A 23,827-nucleotide genomic window follows, 5' to 3' on the forward strand; every position below is an offset into this window, starting at 1 on the left:
GATATATATAAATATTTCTGCCTCAGGTAGGAATGTGAAATAGATCCATAGGAGCTATGAAACTGTGGAGCTACACCAATAATATCCCCAACACTTTTAAATTCAACCAAATTGCATGGCCATCTGCCCCTTTGTTCTTTACCTTCTCCCCCTCCCCCAAATTAGCAACACATATTATCAACAGCCTGCCCACCAATCATCTCTACTTGGTTGTGTCTAACATCTCAATACACAAAGATGTACACAATACATCCAAAATTTGTCTCTTGTATCATCACACACCAAAATACAAGAAAACAAAAACAAAACAAAACCCTTCCACTCCCCCTAAATTCCACAGTCACAACTGATCCAGTTTCTCATCCTTGGCCTCTCCCTGTCTCTTCCTTCCCTCACAGCCAACCTATCTCCTTGATTATATCAGCTGAATCACTCCCACTCCATCCCTTCCCCGCCCTTCCCCACTGTGACTGCCCCAGCTCAGCCTTCATCATTTCTCACGCTGAAGGCAACAGCCTCCTAAGTGGTCTCCCCGACAGTCTCTGCCAGCCCTCTCCTTCCCGCATCCATGGGCCACACCACCGAAGCTGCCTTTCTAAATCACAGTCTGATCAGGTAAGTCCCGCTTTAAATCCTTCAATAACTCTCCAGTGTCTTTAAGCTAATATTCAAATGCCTTAGCAGATGCTCAAAAAGATGAAACAGAGAACTGCCATAGGACCCAGCAATTCTACTGTAGGGTATGAAAGGAGAGACTCAAACGCCCATATTCAAAGCAGCATTATTCACAAAACAAAATGTGACATATATATACAACAGAATATTATTCAGCCTTAAGAAAAGAAGCAAATTCTGACACATGCTACAGCACCGATGAAACTTAAGGACATTATGCTAACTGAAGCCAGTCACAAAAGGACAAGTACTGTATGACTCCACTTATATGAGGTCCTAGAGCAGTCAAATTCATGAAGACAGAAACTAGGATGGTGGTTACCAGGGGCTGAGGGAGGAGGGAACGGGAAGTTGCTGTTTAACAGGTACACGGTTGCACAATAATGTGAATGTACTTAATGCCACTGAACTGTACACTTAAAAAGGTTAAAACGGTCAATGTTACATTAGGTAGATTTAACCTCAATAAAAAAATTCCTTATCAGAGATGACATGACTCCACAGCCGGACTCCAGCCGTCCTCCTCCGTCTCGTCTCTCCCCAACCAAGTTCCCCCGCCCCCTAAGGCAAACCTCACATGAAGGACCACCTGGGACAGACAGAAAAGCTGCTTTAGATCCTGACTGTGGTTCAGCTGAGCTGCTTGTCTTAAATAAATCCCCCGACTTTAACCAGTGTCAGCAGCGCTGCCCTATAGGCAGCGTGCTCTGAGCGAGCCCTACTCCTCCAGCACAGCTGTTAGCTTGCTGGTCTCCCCCGGCCCCTGGAGAAGGCCTGAGCTCCCCACATGCGAAGACCCCGCTGCCTGGCCGACGGGCTGGCTCACAGGGCACTGGGGTGCGGAGCAGGTAGATGATGCGTGTGAGAGGGACACCGCGCGTTCTTCCTTCCAGGGCTGTTTCCATCATCTCTCCCCTTCCTGTCAGACAGCCTCGCATGGTTCACCAAGAACAGGAAAGATCATGAGAGACTCGGGTGAGAAACCGAACGGCAAGACACCTTCTCGGTATTTACGAAGCTAAGGGCAAGCGGAATGAAAATTGCATTCTTCAGGACAATTTACTCAAGCAGCATGGTTCTCAAAGGAGAAGGGGTTAGTGGGCCACACAGAGCCACTCGGGGTGCTTTGCAGGGCTCCCCAGAGATTGAGAAAGTGGGCCGTGACATGCTTTTGTGAAAAGGCTTTAGGGGATGCCAATTCTCACTCCTATCAACACATTTCCTTAGAGAAGCTTAGATAGGGTATATCGATTCATGGCATTTACTTCACATAGTTATCTGATTTTCCAATCCTGTATTCCACTGTTAAAACCACTACATACTGAGGTTTTACCCACTTTTCTCTAAAGCTTTTTGTTAAGAATATATAATAGACTGCTAGTACGAGGGCTTTTGTTACAATCTTGGATTTAGGGAAAAACAGGCCCAACTACTGGGCAGTTTCCATACAATAACTATTGTCTTGAGTTCAAACTATGGGTAATACAAAGGACATTAAATTATCAGGCAATGATAAAATGGAATAGATTTGAACTGGGAATAAAAATAAACAGCTAAAAGCATACGGAAGCCCATAAGCCATAAAGCCAGACTCAAATCTTAAAAAGCTCTGTGAATGGGAAAGGCAATTAATGCAACATTCTGGGTACCTAAGAGTTCACACCCCAGAGGGTTCCTCTGAATAGGCAGAGATGGGCCAGGACCACTCAGTGTCAGGGTCAAGGTTTGTTTCTGTCTGGGTAGAGAAAGGCTAGCCATATCAACCAAAGCCATCAACCAGGAGCTGGGCTACCCTCAACCCCGGGCACAGTCCAGTTATTAAGGATTTGAAATATAGCATCTAGATAGAACTTTACAATTCATAAAGTGACAGGCTAAAAAAAAGTTTTTTTCTAACAGTGGAAATGAAAAATGTATTATCTAGACTAATTGGAAAGATTTTTGAGTCAAAAATAACTGGCTGCCATGACAACACTGAAGGTTCTGGATTACTACAAACTATCTCTTCTGATGTATGAGCAAAATTTCTTAGGATCCCAGGCAAAAGCTTCTTTTAAGAGACAGAAATGGACCCAGCAGATGTTGCACATCTGGTTTCTGGAAGAGCCAGGGTGAGGAAGCTTTCCTATCTGGTCTGAGAGTAGGCTTTCATACTTAGTATATTAATATCACACACACCCTTCAATCTAATTCCTAAGTCACCAGAGGTCAGAATATTCCACAGTTTTTAAAGAGAAGCTTTACTTGGGAAAGAGTAACTTTCTACAAGTTTAGTAGCAAGAGTTTTCCAGGACTGAGAATTCCCTTTTGATCCACCCCAACATGGAACAGCACAGGCTTTGAATCACTGACCCAAGCTCGAATCCAAAGGAATTCATCTATGGAATTCAAGTTTCTGATCTAAAAATTCAGGGATGACAACATCCACTCCACTTTCTCTTTTGAGAAAGCAAAGCCCGACTCCCAAGAGGCTCTCACCAGATGCTAGTTCCCTCCCTTCGCAGTGCCCATTTCTCCTGATCCTGAAGAGCTCCCCTACTCTTCCCTGCTGTCTTCTGGCAGGTGTGTCCATGCAAATAACCTCAAGCACTGCCTCATTTGAAATAGACACCCCATGGAGTTCAGTACCCTGAGGAGGAACGCGGCCAACATCACTGTGCCCACCGTCACTTCCTGGAGGAAGCTCTGCAGAGTCATGGCAGGAACAACTGCTGAAGGGCAGGGCGACTTAAGAGAACGACACCCACCCCCAAGACTGGGTCTGAAAGCCACCCCCAGCCCTCCCTCTCCACCCCCTCCCCCAGCATGGTACCCTCAACAGCCGAAATCCTAGAAGGTCAAGAATGTAGGGCAAGCCGTCCTGGCTTTAGGGGGAACCTATGGTCAGGCTGCCCTATACTGGATGTTACGAGAACTCATGAGCTAACTAACGTCTGAAAAAGCCTATGAGTTCCTGTGGGACAAAGTAGCCAAAAACTATAAACCACTGTTATAGCCAGAAACACAAACTCAGCTGCACTGGGATGTGCTAATTATAACCCATAGTCCTCTCAATGTGTTCCCTCATGCGGATTAAAAAATATTGCAAGAAGTCCAACATGTTTAGTTTGGCAAACCTGACACCCTGGAACCCCTGGGTGAACGTAAAACAGCTCACATGTAACTGGCACACCTGACAGCTCTGACTGGTTCCTGGCCGGTGTGCGGATCCCAAATACCGCAGATCTCAAATACCAGTGGTCATTAAATAGAATACAGTCACCTGGGGAAAACCAAGTTTCCTTCCAAATGAATTGGCTTGTTAATCAGAGGGTCCCAGTCTAGTCCCACATGCTAATACGCTCACCCAAGTCCTCCTGTCCTTGCCCCCTCCCCCTGCTTACATCACTTGTAGAGTGATTCTTTCTGCTCTCTTCATACTTGATCAGACCATCCAAGCACTCAAGATGTTCCCTTATAAGTCAAAGTACGGTGAATTGCACCTAGGAGCCACCCAAGTAGGGTTTCTTGTAGCCATCAGTTTGGGGGTCCCTATAAATCAATTTTTGAAGGCATTTGGCTGAACAAAGACTCTCACATAAAATAGCCTGGGGTACACGAGAGCAAAACTACCTTCTTTTAAAAAGGCACCTTTCAGTCATTCAGGCTCTTTTCAGCGACAATGGAGGGAAATGTATTGAATTTAGTGCACTCTTTGGGGAAAGGAAGCAAGTTATCTCTCCGGGAAATGTCAGCTGTTGCATTTTGCAACAGACCAGAGGTTGGAATGACCACCACAGTGGCTCCAGAAAAAACCCCACAAGTTCCATGTTGCAGACTCAGCTCTGCAGCTAGCGCACAGTGTGATCCTAGGCACACTGTCAAGTCTGAGCCTCAGTTTCCCCACAAAGGTGTCGAATACATCATCTCCTAAGATCCTGTCCCAGCTTCCATCATTACTGATTCAACCAAAAAAAGCTCAACTCTGCAAAGACTGACTTCCTTCATTTTGGGGTGAGCAAGCATCCTGGGTCTGGTTACAAAGAATGTTAAAAACCAAAAATGCCAGTCCACAAGAAACTTTCCCAGTGACATCTACACAGAGGTAAAGGAAAGCAGTCTCTTTATTCTGACCTCACCAGCAAAAAAAATGTATTAAGGGTCTAACCATACACAGCACAGAAGGAAATGCACAAAATCAACAGCATCACTATCAGCAAAGGCATCAAGGTACATGTGAATGTGTTCTCTCTATGTTTACAACTACATGGTTAGCTGCAAAATGGCACTGGCTTTTTTAACAAATGCATCTAGTTAAGAAAGCAAAAAGGGATCTAAAATTACAAATTAAAAAACCTATATAAAAACTATACTCCAATAAAAATTTTAAAAAAGAAACCTATATAGTAAAAGAAAAATATGCATCACTCAACAGTACGTCTTCAGTAATGCCTCTGTGCTTGTGGTTAAGAAAAAGTATTTTTGGAATAATAAAAATTCAGAAGCTTCCTCAAGCAGTTATCCACTAAAATAAAGTCTAATATACTACGTAATCAAAGAGAGAGATGTTTATACATTTACGTTAGGGCTTCATGAATGTTTATTAGTTCAGAATCGATCAAACAAAAATAGCTAAGATGTTACCAAAATGACACTGATAATGTAAATTGAGAAGGCAAAACAACTTTGTCACTGAAAAAGAATTTTTAGAAAAAACAGCTAAATTGCAGTGGGTTACTTCACCTAAGCTGATTAAAATCAGCAATCAGATTCGAATTTGGAAGTATTTTCTCGGTTAATTTTTTTCTAGTTTTTCTCATTTGGAATTTAAAGCACCACAATTTTTCCATATCTCTAAACACATTCTAAAGCATTTATGAAGAACTAAAAAATATACACAATTCAGCAAAGCAACTTACAAGACATGCCGTAACTAAATAACCCTTTTTAAGTCACAAATTAAAATGTTTAACAAAATCTATGTTTACTAAATTTAAATGGATAAATGTTAACTAAATTTTAATAACAGTTCTGTTAATTTCCAAAAGTTCTGTAGGATGCAGCAATTATTTCATATATTTACATAAGGATACATACATACAAATGCCCCCCAACACATAAACACATATTTTTTCCCTTGAATATAGCACGCACTTAACCTGTAAAGCTATACAAAAATCAACTGTTAATCAGATTGACCAAGTATAGAACCATACAATAAATTTTCCCAAGGGAAGTTTTGGTAAGAAATAAATATTTAATAGTGAACTACCTTGTATATGGCTGATTAAGAAAAGTTCATTTCCTTCTACAAGTAATTTATGAAAAAAAGATTTTCAAAATACCACACTGTTATATTGTAAAGCATCAAATCAAAAGGCCTAAAAACTTAAAATTTATACTCTACCCTTAATCATGTCTCTCAATAGGTAGGTAGGTAGATAGATATAAAAACTACAGAGCGTTCTCTTTAAATGACATAATTACAAGGTTTAGAAATTAAAACTACTTACCAACTTTTCTTCTCCATTGTTTTTTTCCACTGATTTAACTAGCACTTTAGCATTTAGTACATATGAAAGGGAGAGACAAACATTCGTTGTGACCGGGAGAACACACCACGTTCAACAAATATTTTGCAAACAGATAAGGAGGGAAAAGTAGGTCAATATCCAGTGGCTAGGAAGAAGCGGCGTCAGCTTCCATCCAGAACTGAATTATATGATTAACTAGGCACAGCCTACTGCTCTGACCTATGCACCTAGGATGCATAGGCACTGGGAGAAGAAAGAACTAGAGACACATCAACTGCTCCCCAGTCATTAGCAAACTAGTTGGGGAAAAAAATTCTTAAGAGCAATGTAACTAATAAAACAAGTGCTCACATAGGGCAGATGATTCACCACAAAAAGAAGAAGATAGAGCCTACCATCTATGTTTAGAGGTGAACTATTATCATGGTCTAGGAGGATTAGAGAAGGATGGCTGAAGAGGTGAAACTTGACCTTGAGGGTCCTTTTTGAGGATGAATAGGATGTGATTAAGCGGAAAAGAACCTGAAAGCAAGAGGTACAAGACATATTCAGAAGATGATGTCTAGACAGAATGGCAGCAGAAGACAGCTGGTGTTGTGCCCTGCTGGGCCATGAAGCTGGAAGGAAAGGTAAGCTGAGGCAAGTCTGAGAGTGCAGGCTGAGGGGGTGGGAGTGGGTGGGAGAGGAGAGGGAAGCATCACACAGCCTGCCTCATATGTCTACACTGCAGTCATTACTGACATCAGTGCATCCAGAAGGCAACAAGTGTGATCGACAGTCACTGGTGATGGTCTGATGGAAAATAAAGTTGAGGACAGCCATTATAGATGATTGGGAGTCATCAAAAATTTTTGAGCTGGCATAGGAACAACAAAAATTTTAAGGAGATTTGATCAGGGAATAGTCTGAATTAGTTGGGAGAGTGACTAGAAGCAGGGAGTAGGATTGCTCTGTGCAGTAGTTCAGTTTGTGCACTGCATAAAAATGGGCCAGCCAAGAGGGAATATGGTGACTGACATCAAGTCAAGCTCCTGAGGGACTGTGTTTGCCCTAAAGGACACCTTTTTCTACTTGCATAAATGCACTGTACAAGCTAGCAGTAGGGAATTCAGTTGGGGCACGGATCTAGAAGTTCAGGAATAAGAACTAGGGTAGAACTAATAGAAATGAAATGAGGATAAGTGCAAGAGAACTAACAGACAAATCTATCACAAAAGGTGGGAAACTAATTTGATGGAGGGCGCAAGAGAGAGGGGAGGATTTAAGACTCATGTAGAGGCTCTCTCATCCAAATGCCTAATGATTGACAGTTTGGCTGGTTGTTTTTTTTTAAAGGTCAGTTAACGTTGGAAGTCATAAGTAAATGATACATACCTAAACCTATTATTTTAAATAAACCCTATAAAAATATATATTTATTTTCCAATCTTTCTCTGTAGCGCTGAGGCCTTTTGAGTGTATGTCCACTGACTGTAGTAGCCAGTGGTCTCTTGTAAAACATCCTCATGGCCTCATCCTCCAAGTCTAATTTCTTTAAAGAATAGTGAGGCTGTAGAGACACCTGGGACGCAGTGTGGGGTGGACTGCACTACTCCTGACAAATGCTCGATACTCCCTCTGTGGGAAGCCCATCTATCCCTGCACTGCTGAATTCAGGCGTATGGCCATAAAGGTTTCACGTCCGCCCTTCCCTCTGCCACAGGGATCAGCAATGTTCCAGAGGGCACAGCTCCATCAGACTATGCGCTGGAGTGAGGACCAGGGCAACACGGGGCAGACCCCCACCTGACCTACAATGGCCACCCAGTGTGACTGTGCATTATCATTCGAGTCACTAAGATTCCCAGGTTTTACATAATCACAAATTAATCTACCTATCCTGAATGACTAACAATATTAGTGGGAATACTTTTATTTTATGATCCTCCAAATCCTTTAGTTATTTCAGTTACTCCTAAATCAGCTGTAATCATTTTTAGAAACTTATTAGGTGGTTTATAAAACATTCAAATGAATTTTCATAGAAACAATTCTTTTTGCACGTATATTTTAAATCATTATATTAAATACAATAATAAGTACAATTGGTATAAACAGGCTTGGGAATAAACACAGTTGAGCCCACATAAGCATAGACTGGTAGGAACAAAAACTCAAGAGCACACTACAGGGTAGCCCTCTAACTTTGGGCATTTACTGTGTCATGGGCATCAGGTGATATATTTGACAAAGGAAAAGAACACCCACTAATCCAGCAAATCTGGAGGTCCCTAAGAGCTCACAGAGTTTTCTAAAGCCATGAGCCTCTAGATAATTATAAGAATGAATAGTACTATCGTACTACCAGGTTAAGAATCTGGTTGGTTTTTCAAAACCATATCCAGCTACCATATTTATTCTGTCCCAAATGTACAGTCAGAAGGGCCTAAGTCATTTAAAAAAGCACAAAAATAACACTTCAAACCCACAATCAGATACAGAGTCAAGAGTACAAGGTCACATGTCATTCCAATAACCTGCCTCTTAAAGATAGAAAGAATAAACACATAAGTTACTATTAAGAACTAAATTTGAGTTTCATACTTTAAAATTATATACTTCTTTTAAAACTGTCGACAGAGATAAATGTTCCTCTCAAGGTTGCCCGGCAAAATCTGGGTGCTATTTTAGGTGGCCAAACAGTAAATCTATCCGTAATTTATATAGTTTTAGAAATCTGATAGTCAGCCTTTTCAATAAAAATATGAACTTTTACATAGAAATCATACTGATATATTTCAATAGACTATTGAGAGAAACACTATGTAAACACATGTACACCAGAAACCCCAGTGCAACCAACCACAGTTTAAATAACATATACCCACAATTTAACCCCAACTCCCTCATCAACACCATGCATGTAAAGCCTCCCTCCTCAGCATCAAATAGGATAATCTTAACTTCTATATAGTTTTAATTCCAAAAAAAAAAAAAAGAAAACCCACATCTGAAGGAAAAAAGGCAGTAATACCATACCTACCCAAATAATTCTGCCCCCAGGCACTACTGGGATAGCTACCTACTCAGTCTTATTTTAACCAAGATAAGCTCTTGGGAAAAAAAGGAATCCAAAACCAAACTCAAGGGGAAAAAACAACAACAACAATGTTAATTTGTAAAATACGAGATAAACTTAAATATAAATTTTGACTGAACCTTGACCTAAATCAATGTTCCCACTGTTTTGTTTTGTTTTTTTTAAATTGTGAAATAAGCAGCCGCAAGGACAAGATTACAAAATGGTTTAGTCTTATCATCAAATAAAATTTACTACAGGGTTAACCTGACACAACTTTTATACCTGAGAGAATTAATGCTTTGCTATCTGAGATTGAGTTATAGTTGAGAAGGAGTTGAAGACAAATAAATGAACTTGATTCTAGCAGGAGGCGAAAGCCAAGGCCCAAACCCTACAGAACCTGGACACCAAGGGACCAAGGGGAGATGAGACCAGAGCATGGGTCACCAAAGCCAAGAGACAAGAGTACGATGAGGAGCAGCAAAGGGTCAACAGTGTGTGTGTTTGGGGGGAGGCAGGGGGGTGTTGGGGGGAGGAACGGAGGAAGGAGAAAGGATAAGTGTGTCATCAGGCCTAGAATCCATCTGTTAGGAGCTGAACTGTGTCACCCCCTCCCCACATTCATATGTTGAAGCCCTAACCCCCAGAACGCAGAATGGGACTGTACTTGGAGATAGGGCCTTTAAAGAGGTGATTAAGTTAAAATGAGGCCATAAGGGTGGGTCCTAATTCAACATGACTGGTGTCCTTATAAAAAGAGAAGACAGGGACACAGCCAACACAGACTGAGGGATGTGCATACGAGGCCCGGTGAGAAGGTGGCCATCTGCAAGCCAAGGAGAGAGGCCTCAAAGAAACCAAACCTGCTGACACCTTGGTCTTGGACTTCCAGCCTCCAGAATGGTGAGAAAATGTATTTCTGTTGCTTACGATACCCAGTCGTGGCATTTTGTCATGGCAGCCCAAGCAAACTAATATACCGTCCTATAAGCCCTGGTAAGACTGCCTACTTCTCTCTTCCTCCACCGCTAAGCTTTTGACACAGCCTACCTTTTGACAGTTGCCACCCTTCCTAAGCACCCACAGCTCACTCGGCATGTGCCAACTGAAACATCTTCAAGTAGAATGTTACCACCTGTTTGCTGCCCGTGCACTCCTTCCTTAAAACTCTCTCCTGCCCTGGCTTCCCTCTGGCCACTTCTCCCTGGCTCTTCACTTCCCACCCCACCACTCCTTATTCTCCTTAGTGGCTTCTCCTTCCTCCACTTGTCACAAAATAATGTCTCCCAGACTTCTATCACCCACCTTCCCCTCTTCTCCCTCCGCCCTCTAAGTGGTCCTCTCAACATCCACAGCTTCGACCACACCAAGATGCTGGTAGTTCCTCCATCCACACCTCAGGCCCTGGCTTGTCCCTGAGCCCCAGCGTCTGCTGAACCTCCATCTCTGCCTGGAGGCCCCACCTCCCAAATGCAACCCACCCCCTTCAGCCTGTCTGTGACAACCATACCCAACATCACACAGGCCAGAAACTTGGGAGTCATCCCAGACCACCACTTCCCCTGCCCCCTCCAATCCAGTCACTACATCCACCCCACTGCTTAAAGAGGGGTACATCACAACAGTCACCACAATCATTGACCCAATCAGCTCATTCTCAACAGCTACTGTCAGAAAAAAACCCCAAATAGAGAAAAGGTTATATGCACAAAAATGTTCATCACAGTATTATTATTTACAGCAGCAAAGTGGTGGAAGCAACCCAAATGCCCAATAAAAAAGAGGTGTTTCAGGAAATTACGGTACTCAGTGGAATACACAACTATAAAATTTATCTCGAAACCCGCAGCAATACAGAAAATATATGAACTCGATGATTACAATCATTCCAAAACACACACATAGAAAACTTGGAAAGGAATACTCAGAAATGACCATAGTTGATATTTTAAGAGTTAGTTAACTCAAGAAGAGTCTTTTTAGTTCCACTTTCCAAACTTCCTGTAATGTTTGTTCTTAAGATGATTTTTTAGTACAAAATATCCAAAAGTGAGTGTTAGTAATCTTGGACTTTCTGAGTTGCCTGGTTTCAGGATAAATGGGAATTTTACTACAGGATTCCCTTCAGCTGCCATGCTACCTTCATGTTACATCTGTTGCAACATCCAAAACGAACTCCCACAAAATAACGTTTCCCCCTAAATCCTATTATACTTGTAGCCCTCAGCGTGAGATCCTAAAAATTAATTCTTTCAAGAAGTCCAACTGGACACATAAACAGCTGCAAGACTGCAGAAGTGGGCTCCCAGCATCTGCCATGGTCATTAACTGTTCTCGTAAGAAAAGATCACCACACGCGAGCTGCTGCCAAGAGGGCAAGTGCAAAGCTGGAAGCGGAATCACAGAAGGTGAAGCCCCCGCTGCACCCAGGGTCTGACAGGCTCGCTGACTGCCAGGTAAGGAAGGGGCACTTTCCCATCCAAGGAGAGAACTTGTCAACTCTTCCATCCCAGAGTCCATGAGATACAAAACAGGTCACCCGGAAGGACGTAAAATGGAACATGTTTCCTGTAGCATTTTACCTATACTTTTCTGTTTCTATTTTCAATTGCAACAAACAGCAAGTATAAAGGTTGGGCTGACAGTTTTACCATTATTTCTCAACACCTGTGGCACGGACATGTCACCTAACCCAACAGATTTCTCTTCCTCCATGTATTGGGGCATATGAAGTGAAACAGACAAGACGCAAGATCACGTCTGTACCTAGTGGGCCTGTGATAATACAGACCTTTTACAACTGCTGCCTTACTCAATAGTGGTATACATGTTGCTTCTAATTTAAAGTACTCCTCTGATGAATCCTTTTGAATAGTGAATACTAAATCCTAGTTATACCCATTCTATAAATCCAGATTTTACCCTAACTAAACTAGACTTCCTTACAGCAGAGAGAGAATGCGCATAAATATTTATGTTCAAATTAGGCATTTGTGGTTGGAGATGAAAAACACTACAAACTATGGAATAAGGTATAGGAAGGTATCCCTTAATTTAAATCCCCTCTACTAGATTTTACATTCGACTGTGAAATCTCACTGGAATTAGCAATATTTCTCAAGTAAATAGCTATTCTGTTGAGTAGCAACATGCTGTCATACTTTCTTTGAAATCCATGTCGGTATAATTTTGAGATACTTACAGAAAGCCACTGCTTAAAAATAAATTCCTGTAGATAAAACAAACTTAGCAGGAAAGCCCATTTCTCCACTCACAATTATTCAAGAAGAGGCACATGAAAGGAAAACTGGAAAGCTCACTGAACTTTTTAAAAAGTAATTGAAATCAATGGGCTTTTAAGGAAATGTGCCAAATTTGGCAAAGTTCTCTTTCTAAAAATGTATTTTGGTAATTTTCCAGAATTCGGTTCTTTCAGTTTGGAAAACTTAAAAAATTCTGAGACATAACTAAATGGTAGCCACACAGATGATCCTCAGCAAAATAAGGAAAGAGGAAAAATTCAGCTTCAGCATCCCCTCAATCTCCCCTTCCTTTCAGTCTCCCAAGTCCCCCAAGATGCCCGGTGCTTTTAGGAAATCACAGACTCCCCCAGACTTTAGTGAGTTAGTAAGTTAATTAATTAATTCTAGGTATGAGTTAACAAAAGGCAACTTAATGTAGATTTTTGAAGGTGAAAAGTTACATTTATTTTTACGATTAAAAATGAGAAATAAAATGTAGTCTTTACTTGGAATTGTAGAAATGTGTGCATCATTTCCATGTGACAAGCAAGTAAAGGAGAAAGATGGGGTATTGAAAGGAGTGGTTTTCAAGGGGAGGGGAGTAAGAGGAGACCAAAGAGAGTAACAGATGGCCAGAGGCACTCCCAGGGAGCAGAGCAAGAGACAAAAAAGGGAAAATAATGACAGAAAAAGAAACATTCAAAGAAAGAAGAGTTTCACAAGGATCCACATCCCCATCTTCTAACTTCCTGGGATACATCTGCTGAAGACTGTTAAATACTGTTGCGTTCCTGCAACTATAAGCATAAATGGGAAACTACTCCACCTGCAAATACAATCAGAGCAGGCAGACCCCAGGCGTGCCACTCTCTTCGGCTCCACTTTAGTGAACCGCTTAGGCAACTGCAGCCTGAGCTTTTTCATAAGATTTTTTTGTATTGTTATTAGTTCAGAGGTAACATAACCAGATTACAGAAAATGCAGAAAATAAAGAGGGTTGTAAAAGTAAGTCATCCCTATCTACTACACTAACACAATCACTGTTAACATTTTGGTTTCTTTGCCATCTTTCTTCCTATATATTTTTCAGAGGAGAAACTAGAGCCCCGTATCAAATCATAAATTATATGCACTGCTTGGAGTCAAACAGATCTGAATATCTGGTTGGGGAAGAGGAGGAAGAACTCCAGGAATCCATTTTCAGAAAAGACTGAGGAGTAGCAACTAACATTTATACTGCACGCTTGCTCTGTGCCTGACACTATTTATTCTATGAACATTAAGTGTGTTTACTCATTTAATCCTTATTACAACCCAAGGAAGAAGGCTCTACTATTACCCAAATACTGCAGGTGAGAAAACAGAGGCAGAGACAGATTAAGCTATGTGCCCAAGGACACGAGCTGCTAAACAGAGTCAGATTGCAAACCCAATACTTTCCCCAGAGCACAGCCCATCACCATTGCACCACACTGCTTCCCACCGAGCGAGGACTCACTGCCACGTAAGAGAACCAGGCTCTGATGCGCCTGCCCCAGGTGCAAAGCCTTGATGACTGATGCATGGCGATTCTAGGTGGAATGAGGTGTGCATAACTCAGACCAGACCCCTCCTCCCACCCCACCCTTTTCACATCAGAGCCCTCAGTGTGTCTCTAGAGAAGGTGCCAGAGAGAAAGGGGAGAGAGAGGGCTGAGACACTGAAAGGGCCAAAGGTGGCCCTGCTCAAGAGCCCTCCCAGGAGGAGAGAAAGGGCTTCTCCAGACCTCAGAGCAAGACCCAGTCCAATAGTGCAGAACCCAGGACACTGGTGTGCCCAGCAGCCACTAGTACTCAGGGCAATGGCAGCTCTCAAGGGGTAGAGGGAGGGTTGGGGGATGGGCAGTAGCCCCACTCAAGCCCCGTCACAGAGGCAGCACACTCTTTACTTGGGCAGTTTCATTTGAGGAGGAAGGGGAACATACTGGCCCAAAATAAACATTTTCATGTCATCATACTTAAACACTACTAAATACCACTATTATGATGATTTACTAAGAAGTACCACTTTTTAAGTCATTAATTACTAAAATTTCCATCAATCTATCATTAAGAGCAGAACTGCACCCCAGGGCTTCTGGGCCCGTTCTTCACTGCCTGGAAAGCTCTACCATCCTTCTCTTCCTGCAGCAGTACCAACTCACCTTTCAGGCAGCTGCATGAATGCCTGTTTCCTCAGACAGGCTTTCCCTCTACCCCCAATCCAGAGTGTCCCCTCCCCATCTTTCTTATTTTCACAGCATCCTGTCCTTTCCCTTCATAGCAAATATCACAATTCATAAATATGTCATAAATATCTAGATTCACTTCCGCAATGTCTCTCTCCCCTCACATTCCATGAAGACAGAAACACAATTGCTCTGCTCACCATTAAAGACTCAGTGCCTAGTACGGTGCCTGGCACACACTAGGCACCCCAACATTTGATGAATGAATACATGACTGCATTAAAGAAACAAAAACAACCCCCTCCTCCCCTTACTTCTAAAAGTATCACATATTATTTTTAAATTACGGTGAGTTATGACATTTCCATTACAGGTTTGTTATATCACGCTCTATTAGAAATGCCACCCGACTCCAGGCTCCTATAGCAAACACAAGTTGAAATGCGATCAATCAAGAACCCATCAATAAACAAATACAAAATCAATCCCATTCTTGTATACCAGCAACACCAAACAGAAATGTGTTAAACAATTCTGCTCACAATGATCATAAAAACCATAAAGCACCATGGCACAAGTCTAACAGAAGATGTGAGAGAGTTTTTACACATAAAATTATAAAACTTCATTGAAGGACATAAAAGACCTAAATCAATAGAGAGGTATATATGGTTGCAGACCGGAAGCCATGAGACCATAAAGATCTCAATTCTCTCTAAATTTTTATATAAATGGAATGCAATTCCAATAACACAAAATTTTTGAAAAATAAACAAGCCACATGCTTGGAGAATATATGTGCAAGTTAACCTGTGTTGAGGGAGCGAGAAGAATGTGATGTGCGTTTGACTCATCAACTGACACAAATATGGAAAACGGCATTTTGTGTGAATTCCAGTAATTTAACTATTATGGGTATGCAATGTTACTTCCAATGTTTTGACTCTTTCAAATATTGTCTCCGTTTTAAGTTGTGAAACAGTAAATGCTACAAGTTCAGAAAAGCTGGGTTGTGAGAGATGTGTAGGGGTAATAGGTAGAGAGGGGCTTCCAGGGCGAAGGAAAGATCCAGGAGAAAAATAAGGTAAAAAAGCAGAAGACATATTTGAGAGAGAACCAAGTATGGCTCACAGAGAACACATATTCCCATAGAAAGCCAGACAGTGATGGATCTACAAACGGTACAATGAAGTGACTACAGCAGTGTTATCTACACAATGATCCTGCCAAAAAGTGGGACACCGGTCACATAAGTTGGGACATGTGCATACCCTATCTCCCTCTTGGAGATCCACAGTGCACGGTCACAAATAATAGTCCGTGATAAGGCCTTCTGTAAAGAAGAAACTTATTTTTTTAAGTTTATTTAAAGAAACTTGTTTAAAATGTTATTTAACCAACACCTACTTGCCCAAGGAACGCTTTTCTACAGTAACATTTACGAACTTTTCATGGAACAACCCATTTTGGGAAATGCTGTATTCTAGTAAACCAGCCTTTTAAAGGTCTGAACCAGAATAGAGGTTTAAGGATTTGAAAATAAAAGGCAACAATCAACCAAACACTGTAACTGATTGGATGGATGTAAGAGTCACAGAAAATAGAGAAGTCGGTGATGCTTCTGAAATCCAAAGTCAAGATGATGGTAAGAATGCTATTAGCACAGTTACGTCAAAGACGATCAACTGTTAGGTAATGGGCACTAAACATGGATTTCGATGGGTTTGGAGAGACAGTGAGATATTCCCCTAGAAAAGAAAACTGAGCAAGAAGTTAAAAGCCTTGGAGTCCAGTGCCAGATCTGACCATGGTTAACCTTTTGAGCCTGAGCGGTTCTCAGATACAAGTAAGTGGTTACGGTGGTGGTCTAAAGGCCCTTTCAACTTCATCACTCTACCATTCCAAAAATTAAACATTTGAAGTCAAAATACCAATACAGTCAAGTCCTACCTTTAAAGGAGGTGTGAAATGTTTAAATATAGGATACAAATAAACAATTCAAGAATCTGAATATATGAGTTTAAATATATGGATGAGAGGTTTTTAAGAGATTATGCAATTATAGATGTTGAAGAGAGAGCCCCAAAACCTACTAAAGCTATAAAGTCTTACTCCAGCCCCCTCCTCCAATGTCACAGAATACTTAGTATTCTGCCTCTGCAGAAAGCAGATTCCTGAATCTGACCCAATGTGGCAGTTCATATATTTTTATGAATACCTCTCAACACCCTGAAGAGTTCAAGCAAGTGAGGACTTTTTGCTAGACAGCCCACCACATCAGGGGTAAATCAAAACTGTAGTCAACTTATTACAACTGTAAGCAGACTGCATGAGGACTGCAAAAAAAACGAGCCATGAAAATTGGCCTAGGCCCAATGTTTATAAAAATTAAACTTTTCCTAAAAGCATTTAGGCAGGGACTCTAAAATGAATAAAATAGTGATGATCCTTTTGAAGCACTTTCAAAGGAAAGAATGAGCAGCTAGGAACTGAGCCTGTTTGCAATCTGAACATTGCAAATAGCGCTTCAGAGTCTAATAATATAGAATTTAAAAGGAAGCAGCACTGAGGGAGGAGAGAGAAGGTGCACAGTGGCAAAAGTAAGTGGGGCCAGCAGGAGTTTTTCAATCAAGGTTTTTGGTTTGTTTTTAATTTTTTGGTTGAAGTGTGCAGAGAATGCTTTCGCGAAACCAGTGAAAATGAGCAGGCAAATAATATGCGCACACACAATAATGAAACCAATAACGAATAACCTGGTCCGTTCCATTGTCCTTTCAATGCAATTTTCTCAAGTCTCTTCAAGGATGCTGAATTCTTTTTTTAACGAGTCTAAAAACTTGTGAAGTACAATTTTGAATTGTATTTTCATTTTAACACAGCAAAATGAAGCCATCTGTGTAACTTCAAAGCATCTTGAGTCCACGCAGGATTGATCAGAAAGTCCCTGGAAAGCAGAGACCTGGTCTCCTCCTGCCTCTCCAAGCTATCTAGGAAAGCCAAGCACCTGGTATTTTTAGAAGCTCAGCATTGTTGTTTATCTGATAAGCAAAGGAAGAATGTCAGTTTTCACTTATCTCCAGACCTCAATTTCAAAAACTGCCTATCTTGGACGAATATAAATTCTATACCAATTCTTTTCTTCCTTGCCTTGTCCAAAGTCTTATCCCCTAAGTTCCAGCTCTGCAGTGGTGCTCCCACCAATTCAGCCACATGCATCAGACCCTGAGCTCTGACTGGATGCCCAGCAGCATACTGTGCTTGGAAAGACTGGAGACCAGAGATCAGACAAACCCCCTGAAAATCCCCAGAAGGCCAGCAGATTCCCACAGAGAAGGCAGTGACCAGGAGAGGGTGAGAAGTCCCCCTCACTTGGGGGAGGAGAATAATGCAGGGCTGCCAAGCACAAGACCCAGAAAAAAAAGAGCAACCCAGGAGCATTTGAACCAGATCCTCAGCCCTGGTCCAACCAAGGACACACGCAGGAACCCTGACTTCAGGGGACAAAGGAAGAGAGAGACTGTCAGGGTGGGCTCACTCTCTAACTCCGTAAAATTCACTCCTTAAAGTGGCCCAGAGCTTCCAAGAACACTGTCCCACGAGGCAGCACGTTGTTCTGTAAAGCACACAGTCTTGGGCTTGATCTCTACTAGCCCTGGGCACGTTACCCAACTCTCCCAACTACAGACATCTCCTACTGAAGGAGAGCAATGAGGATTAAATGAAACAGGCTATAGAGAGTACCCAGGACGCAGCCTGACACAGCGCAGCACCCACTACTTAATGACAGCAGCATGAATGTCATGTAACAAAATATAATTCTTTGGGGACTTGGCATTTCTTGTCCACTATGCAAATATGCCTGAAGTCTATGAACAGCCTTAGTGGGGTTGAATCAACAGCCATGCTGAACCAGGATGAGGACGGTTGGGACACTGGCAGGTGGGGAGGGAAGAAAGCAGGAGGACACCAAGGATTTGCTGTACACCAGGGCCGACCACGTAATTCAACACCTTCTCCCATGGAATGGTACTTTATACACCCTCAGGGTCCAAAAAAGGATCCTCTCCTCTCTCCTCGGGCAAGGAATTCACCAGAAAGAGGCTTCCTAACATCCCAACCAATCCAGCCTTCAGAGGCAGGTGTTCAGAGACCCGACCCCTTTGGCACCATCAGAGGTTGGGGGAAATAAAACCCAGGACAAAGAAGGAACAGGCAGTGTTTGGGTTCCTCCCACTCGCATGCTTTTGTCTCAGTAGCATGTGTTGGCGTGGCCTTGGTCACCACGGCTGTCACAGTCATCTCACCAACATCCACTCTCTGTGCACACTGCACTGCCCTGCTACATCCTTTGATACACAATGGATTTCCTTTGCTGCTTTTTAATGCATAGCCTTGCATCAACTGTGTGCTTAATACAATACAAATTGATGAAGACACTGGCAACTGAAAAGAAACCTACAACAGGTTATAAGAGCATCCTTCATCCTTCTCAGCTGGTAAGTTGGAAAGCGCTCCCTGTTAGAACTCAGCAGACCACGTGTGTGCATCCCCTCTAAATATCCAATGGATGAGAATCTAATGGCCTCAGGAGAGAAAAGTTACTGCACCTATACCACAGTCTCTGAAGACCCCAAATGATGTCTTAGCTTGAAATAATTTAAAAAGTAAAGGTAGAACTTTCCAGTCTTCGTAGTCTTAACTTAAGAACAAAAAAAACCAATACTGACTTTTCCATTTGCCCGGGAGCATTCTGAGAAATCCATAAATAATCAATGACGCCAAGTGTTCGAATCCACTCTGCTCCTGCACTCGGCGGTCACCCCTGGGTCAAGGTCAGGTGACTCCTGCCTGGCACCATACTCCTTTCCACCCCAAGGACGGATACCACTTCCATTCCACTTTCACGTGGATGCCTAAGCTTGTTCACTTCCCCTGTGGGGAAAAGATGAGCACAGAAATCCTGTGGAATGTGTGTTCCCACAGAGCTCAGAAATGTGATGATCTCAGAGGATATTGTAAAGAAAGACCCTTGACACTTCCCTAAGGAAGAATGTCTTCTGTAAAAGGCGACTGCCAGGACAAAAAGCATGTGCTGGGAAAATCTACGGCCTGCTGCTGTGTATGACTCCAATTCTGATGTCCCACTTCCTCTTTATAATCACATTCCTTCCCTCGTATTCCTCTTCTAAAAAGACACTCTGGCATTGGGTCTCAGTAAAGAAGCAAAGTGCAGTGTTCTAATAAAGGCTGGGAGATAAAAAGGGCTAAAATAGATTTCAATAAATATCAAATGACTATAAGTCTACTCCATTGCACCACTTTTAAATGTCCCCTTCTCCCCCTCAAAAAAACTTAGTTTTAGACATTGGCAGCCTAACTTTTTAAAGTTTCATTCACTTAAAGTTTATTCACACAGGCCATCAAACAGCAAAGCTTTTGAACAATACAGTTTGAAAAGTTGCGATGTCACTAATCTAGCCTTCCAAACCTATCTCACAGTGGTTTTTGAAAGAATCAATTATGCTAATATATGTGAAAGTGATTTGAAATCTGCAAAGGGCTAATCAAATAAACAATCAAATTGCTGTCATTCCTAGTATTAAAAGATATCATACCATACAGTGTGGACCGTGGAATCAGAGATTGGAATTCAAATCTCACCTCCACCCCTTACTAGTTACCTACACAACTAGGCAAGTTACCAAACTCCCTGGGCCTCAGTTTCAACTGTAAAATGGAGATAATACCCACTTTACCAAGTTGTTGTGAGGATTAATAAAATAATGTGTGTAAAACCCTTTTCACACAGTAAATACTAAATGACAGCTTTAACTACTGTTAGGCTGTTTAATTAAAATCCGAAGGTCCAGCTATTGAAAATAGCAGAAGGGAGGGGGACAAGAGAAGAATCTCGCCCAAAAGGAGGACAAATGTTAAAAACCTTTAACATCCTACATTCTGAGGATTCCCCTCTTGGCCCACTCCTACACCCCACTCCTTCCCCACTGATGTCGGAAGCTCCTCGTTGCTTTGCATAACCGCGAAGCAACCAGGGAGAGTCAGTCTTTAACTCCAGGCTTGACAAAGTGATGTTTCATCCCATCCCGTGAAGGGGGTGCAGCTTGCAGCCAGCCTCATCACACATGGGGAATCCATCGGACGGCCTGCAGCCAGAGACCAACTATTTAAGAGGCTTCCCCATCCGTGTCTTTGGTAGCAGTAATCTTATGCTTTGCATTTTGTTAATGTATATTCCAATGAGTACTTGGGAGGAATCCAATTGTGCTATATTTTACAAAACAATTCACAACATAAACGAAAAGTCCAAAATGGCAAGACAACGATAACGAAGTAAGTCTCCCTCTGTTCGCTGCCCATGGCACAATGTTTTGCCAGGCAGTGTGTTAGTTATAATGACAAACAGCTTGACAGTTGGACAACATCCCACTTCAACTGCACATCATAATGGCTCCGGAGGACAAATCCCACTGCTTTCCAGCCTGGCCTGAAAATCTGACCACATCCTCCAAGAAAAAGACAAACCCTCACGGTAGCTGGTACAGCTCTTTTCCATTACCACTTAGTGGGCAGGAAACATTTTTTTTCCCCGGGAGTAAGCTCTTCATTCCCCTTCTAAGGCTAAGAGACTTTCAAACTTGGTTGTCTTAAAATGAATAGCCAATGCGGTGGTTTACCGGTGGGCCCTCAGACTTGTCAAAGAAGCAGCTCTAGGTCATTTCCCAGCCCTGCCTCAGCCAGACTACTATAGCTAAATATCTCCTCAACTATCACCACAGTAATTCTAACCTTCAGCCCAGCTTTGGGATCCTTCCACCAGTGTCCCATAGGCACAAACCATGAATGCCTGGAAATGTCAGCCTCCTCCCAAAACGGTTTTGCTTGGAATACTCCATTCAAAAAACACTCATCATTCAATCCACCCTGGCTCCCTCCCGAGGTCAACCAATCCTCCTGGGCTTCTTGATTCCAATCTAGGAAAGGGTCACTTAACATATGCCCAACACATTACATTCAATTCTACCTCCCCCTAAAAATAATTCCCATTCACCATAATGGTAACTGTTCTTTCCTAGTCCAGATGACCCACATTAGGGGAGTGAAAGCACAGAAGTCATGACTCCTCAACTGAAAACCCAGAGGGTGGTGTGTATGATGCGTTTTCTGGGAAAGACTATAAAGGGTTTTTCAATTCAGTGTTACCTAATCTGATTCATTTATTTAGCAATGTCTAATTTTCTAGTGGTTTCCCCCCAAACATTCCTGGAAAATTGTTTTACTATATTACAACGGAGAAAATTATTCTATGTCAAAATCAATGCTATAAAATTTGCTTCCTACCCATTCAAGCCAATATCTACTAGCTACAAACACGGATCCACAGGCACATACATACACAGGCACATACATACACACAAATACCCTGAGCCACAAAAAAAAAAAAAAAAAAAAAAAAGTCTTCTTCCACTGTACTTAAGAAGATTTGATTTCAGCAAACTAACATTGGGAGCGCCTAGAAGTCAGGGAAGTACACAACTTGTTGAAGCAATAAACGCTCGGCAGCAGCCTGAACAAAGCATTGCAAATAAGCTCCAGAAACCCACACAGCAAGCCCGTGGACAAAATGCTGTGTGTCTGTAATCAACTCTCCAGTGCACTCACATCACCCACTCCCCAACCCTCTGCCCCGGCCCAGCAAGAACCCTCCAGGACTCCCGTTCCTAATCTGGTTTCCATTCCAGCCCCGCCCCCTCCCCTTCCCTCTCTAGGACCGTGAATCAATCCCATCCCGGGCAGGAAACGAGACCCAAGGCAGCCCCCTCCGCTGCGGCGGAACAAAGGAGCATAGCTCAGCTGCATGCGCAGGATGCCCCGTCGGGTCCTGGGCCCCTTATCCCCTGCCGCCGGGGCACGCCGCACCTGAACCCCACTCCCCAGGACGCCCCATTGTTCTCCCTCCGCTTTCCTTCCCGGAGGAGGCCACCCCGTGTCCTTCCATAGAACCAGGGGGCCAGGAAACAGCTGTGGGCCAGAGAGATGGAGGGGTGTCGGTGAACACCAGGAAGACCTGGATTCCACTTTGCCCACAGGTACGAAGGAGATGGGGCAAAGTAAGAACAACTTAGTTTAGCGCCCTCTACTCTCCCACCCGCCCCCGAAGCAACCGCGGAGTCGCGACCACCCTGCCCGACCTCCAGCGTGCGCGGTTCTCGTCGGAGCGCCGCCTGGCCCCGAGAAGAGACCGCAGACCCCGCTGACCCGTGTCAGCTGCGGCGGGGGCCACGGGGACCCCGGGCACAAAGGACCGAGCGGGCAGGGCAGGGGAGAGAGGGAAAGCGCTCGCGCTACCTCGCCGGGCGCCACTCCGACTCCTTGTCGTCCTCCCCCTCCGGCGCGCTCCGGGACGCGGGCCCTCCGCGAGGCTGCGGGGCTCCCGCGCAGTTGCTCGGCGGACGCTGCTGGCGGACGCTGCCCAGCGGCTGCCGGCCCCTCGCGCCCGCGCTCCCACACCACCGCGACGCGCGGCAGCCGAGTCTCCAGTGCGCGCCCGGCTGCAGAGTGCGCTGCCGCTGCAGAGTGCTGCGCTGCGGCGGGAGGCGCCCGGCCACTCCCCTCTACCCCGCGGGCGGAGGGGCCGGCCGAGGGGCGGGGGCGGCGACCTCGCAGCCTGGGATTCGCCTCTTTGCGCGCCGGCAGGACCGGGAGCCGCCGCCTCCCAGCCGACTCACCTCCGGCCGCTCGGTGCCGGCGGCACAGCGCCCCCCGGTGAGCGCGGGTGCAGCCTCCGCCCCCGGGGCCAGCCTGGATGGGGCAAGGAGTGGAAAAGCGGAGGAAGGAGAGGCGTCCCTCCCAGCCCCACGGAAGGCACGGCTCTTCTACCTTTCTCACTCCCGGATTTATTAACATCAAACGACAAATACAATAACTGGAGAGGCAAGCCATGGGGAGCGGGCCGGGGCGGAGGTGGGGGAGGAGGGGGGCCGCGGGGAATGACAACTGGAAGCCAACCTGTGGGCAGATGTCGGCAGAGAGTGGGAGTGTTCTCAATTGTTCCTTCTCCCTTAGACAAAAAAAAGTTTGGATACCCAAGAATATCGGAAAATATTAATTT

The 23,827-nt window shown here is 43.7% G+C and overlaps 1 protein-coding gene across 3 annotated transcripts in view; it reads right to left on the reverse strand.

Annotated features, from left to right (window-relative positions):
• The window catches only part of MYO1B (myosin IB), a 182,088-nt gene extending 158,781 nt beyond the window's left edge, over positions 1-23,307 (reverse strand). For all 3 annotated transcript variants that reach the window (XM_068544761.1, XM_068544760.1, XM_068544759.1), the window contains exon 1: positions 23,065-23,307. The gene's annotated coding sequence lies outside the window, so the exon portion shown is untranslated. The remainder of the gene's footprint in view (positions 1-23,064) is intronic.
• Positions 23,308-23,827: the final 520 nt, after the last annotated feature.

The sequence above is a fragment of the Eschrichtius robustus genome, chromosome 5 (genome assembly GCF_028021215.1).
Source record: "Eschrichtius robustus isolate mEscRob2 chromosome 5, mEscRob2.pri, whole genome shotgun sequence".
In the NCBI taxonomy this organism is placed as follows: Eukaryota; Metazoa; Chordata; class Mammalia; order Artiodactyla; family Eschrichtiidae; genus Eschrichtius; species Eschrichtius robustus.